Source organism: Nelumbo lutea, chromosome 6 (assembly GCF_056320005.1).
Source record: "Nelumbo lutea isolate HS-2025 chromosome 6, American lotus-T2T, whole genome shotgun sequence".
In the NCBI taxonomy this organism is placed as follows: Eukaryota; Viridiplantae; Streptophyta; class Magnoliopsida; order Proteales; family Nelumbonaceae; genus Nelumbo; species Nelumbo lutea.
Genome location: NC_142689.1, coordinates 5,041,401 through 5,045,040, shown reverse-complemented (window position 1 = coordinate 5,045,040; position 3,640 = coordinate 5,041,401). Strand labels below are relative to the sequence as shown.

The following is a 3,640-nucleotide window of genomic DNA, read 5'->3' as shown; positions in this document are numbered from 1 at the left end:
TGGATTGATTAACAGCAGGTATGGACTGACACATTTTGAAAGTTCGGGTACTAAATTGTCACGTTTTAAAGTTCGGAGACCAAAGAGACACTAGGCCCAAAGTACAGGTACAGGGTACTAATCAGGAATTTTTCCTTCATTTTATTTAATTTGCTCTTCCAGGTACCCTAATTGTGACTTCATTTCATTTAATATGCTCCTCTAGGTCTGTAGTCTGTTGATGACAAAAATTTTGTAGAAGCCATTTAGAGGGAATTATTTGGTAATTGATGTTCACTATTTATATTATTAGTTGTTTGCTGCATGTGGCACACTGGATTTTTGAATTAGAATCTCCAAGTCTACATGATCATTTCTCTTACAAAAGGGATTTTTGTTGTCCTTCTATAAAAAATAATTGTTCAGGGTACTTTCAAATTAAATTGTCCCATACAATCAATCATCCTAAATTTCTTAACAAAGTTTCATTAAAAAATCCATCGCTACATTTAGTTTTTAAAATTTTCTATTTTCTCAGTCTTGGAAAGAATCTAAAGTTCTCAACAATTTAACCTATAACCTTCCTAACCCCCATTAATCCTTCCCTTTAATTCTAGAATATCCTTGAACCTTACTCTAGCCAATCAATACCTTACTAGCTTCACCAGTCATAGTTGCCCCCACATAAATTGGTATCGAAGCAATGACCTTACATTACATCATGTGCATTTCTCAGTGTGTACATGCATGTCTACTCATTCTCCCATTTCTTTGAGGTTGTCAAAAATTTAATAAACCAAAACATAACTCAAAGACAAGATATAGACCAGGAAAAACAAGCCATTGAGAAGGAAAGTTCAAAAAGTAATCGGGTAAATCAGCAATTTATAGGGTTGTGCTTCACAAGGTAGAAAATGGATATCTTGGATGCTCTGGACTGTTAAATCCATTTAAAGTGGGTTTACTAATAAAAATAACATGCAAACAATCAAATATCTAGAGTCCAACCTGTTCCAAGGTAACTCTGGAACAGTCCTCATAACTAAAAAAACAAACAACTTGGAATAATCCTTGTCTATTGACTGCAATTTGCAGTCATGCATCTCGAATTGGAATTGCAGGAAGTAGAAGTTAAGGAAGCAAAGATGATATGAAGTCAAAAAATAACCAGAGGGTCGTTTCATTCATAATATTTTAAAAAGACATCATTTTACAAAACTCCTACCACTATGAATCTATTTTTAGGTCCCTTTCTAGCATTTCCTGTATAAGATACAATTCGATGTGAAGGTTGAAGTGAGAGACTTTTAGTGATGTGAACCATAATGAAACTACCAATAACTAAGAACAGATCTTTTGGAGTTCCCGGGCTACTTACAGTCTTCCTTCTGATACCTGGTCTTATTTATTTCCACAAATATCGCTTAGCAATGATGATAAACTGAGCTAGAAAAACACATAACGGTGGCAATCCATCCTGTTGCAATTGACAACTCCACACATGCCGGAAGGATTGATTTCAGGGGGGCGGTAAAAGAATAGAGTTTGGAAATGACACTGTCCCGTTGTTGGGAGCTCCCTGTATCTTAAGAATCGAAGTGACCAAATTGTATATCTGAATATTCTCAAAGGATGGGACCTTGCGACCCCTTGCAAACTGAGGTCCGTGGCCGATGAATATGCTTCTCATCGAGAAGAATGCATTGTCATACCCATGTGCTCCTCCACATTCTTTTCCCTTAGATCTTTTCTGCTTCACTTTGAATCCTTCCTCAATTAGTCCTATTATAGGTGAGATTCGATCGCTCCCCACGTAATGGAGTCGTTGAGGCAGGTCCTCCTTGAGAAACACCTTGAGGTTCATCCCATTCTCAACCTTCCCTGAATTCAATCCTTCTGTCATCTTGGCGACGACATCCGAGGGAGAGACACCAGCAGGAGGCCAAATTGAAAGCAAAGGAGTATAGGATTGGACCCAATCCTTGGGAATATTAATCCAAGGAGCCAAATCATCAAGAAAAATGAGCTTCCCATCACAGGTGCCGACCATCCCATGGTCCCCCAGTAAGAGTATTGTAACATCCTCGAAAACCCCTCTCTTCTCTAGCCCTTCGATCAACCTCCCAATCATTTTATCAATATGTGCAACCGCTTCTGTAATCCGCGGATCATCAGCTCCAACCTTGTGACCTTGAGTATCTGGGTCCTCAAAATATAGCGTCATAAAATCAGGAATCTCACTACTAGGAAGATCGAAGAATTTCAGAACAGAATCAACCCGTTCTTCGAAGGATACAGAATCGTTAAAGACTTTGCAGTAGTTGACAGGGCAATCCCATAAGCCTTTGTGAACCTCAGAACCGGGCCAGAAATAGGTGGCGGCCTTGAGTCCATGACTGACGACGGTCTCCCAGAGCGGCTCGCCTAACCACCATTTGGGTTCATGTCTTTTCATGTAGAACACATCGCCGGTGCTGGGCTCGACGAAATGGTTGTTGACGATGCCATGGTAAGCAGGGTATAGCCCCGTGGCAATTGAGTAATGGTTGGGGAATGTAAGCGTCGGGAAAACTGGGATAAGGCCCGTTTCGGCTTCGGTGCCATTGGCGATAAGACGACCGATGTTGGGAGTCGGGGTCTTGAATTGATACCCAAATCGGAACCCATCGGTGGAAATTAGGAGAACGACGGGATGCTCAAGCTTGGTGAGGGGGCGGGCGGTTGACTCAGTGTTATTATGTAATACTTGGGAGGACTTAGAAGAAGAGGAGGAGGAGAAGAAGAGAAAGGCGAAGACGCCGGAGGCAAGGAGGGACAAGCAGGTGATGATGATGAGGGTAACAAAGAGGATGATTGTGGTAGGATTCTGAGGAGGAGTGGAGGATTCAACGTTAGAGAGAAGGGCTGTTGATGGGTTTGAAGGGTCTTCGTCCTCTGCTGCTGCTGATGTAGGCTTGGATGGACCTAAGATGGAAAGAGAAGCAGTACCCATTCAAGAAAATTTTGCTTCTCCTCCTCCTCCTCGTCCTGTTATTTTGGAAAAGAAGGTAGAAGAGAGAGCTCTGAATCCAGGTTAAGTTCTCTTGAATTTTGATGGTGGATCGAAAAGAAATTACAGCAGGTGGAGAGGAGAATTTGTTCACTGCGATCACTAGAGATTGGTAATCACTTACCAGCAAAAAAGTGAACTACTTAAAAGAGAGGTAAGCTTTAAACCTTGTAAGACTGCTATCGCTCCAGCTTGAATGGGTGAGCTCACTTTACAAGTTTACAGTTACCAAATAGATTTCGATTTTCGACTTTGGCTTTGATCCAGATTTGGAGACTGAGACCCACGAACAGATCTTCTGTTTTCCTTCACTGTTCTCTTTCGTGTTCTTCCAATCATAGGAAGACACCTGTTCTGCAAAAATGAGCCTTTTCCATCTCGCGTGCAAAGATGGAAACGGAGAGTTAGTGTCCGTTTGGGTGGGAGCTGGGAAGGATGAAACCTGCAGAGCAGCCACTTCTGACTTTTCGAAGTGGGTCCCACACAGACAGTCTTTAAGAAGCCGAATAGCCCAAATCAGCTGTTCGGGGCCGTTTGAGACTTGAGAGGGCTGAACTACAGGTTCAACAACTGATGCAGAAATTGAACTGGGTAGCCTATCATATGACTTAC

The 3,640-nt window shown here is 41.8% G+C and overlaps 1 pseudogene across 1 annotated transcript; it reads right to left on the bottom strand.

The window, feature by feature from the left end:
• Window positions 1-1,130: 1,130 nt before the first annotated feature.
• Window positions 1,131-3,313, bottom strand: LOC148846973 (nucleotide pyrophosphatase/phosphodiesterase 1 pseudogene; annotated as a pseudogene). Its single transcript, XR_016100225.1, has one exon. The product of XR_016100225.1 is annotated as a nucleotide pyrophosphatase/phosphodiesterase 1 pseudogene (transcript).
• Between the last annotated feature and the right edge of the window lie 327 nt (window positions 3,314-3,640).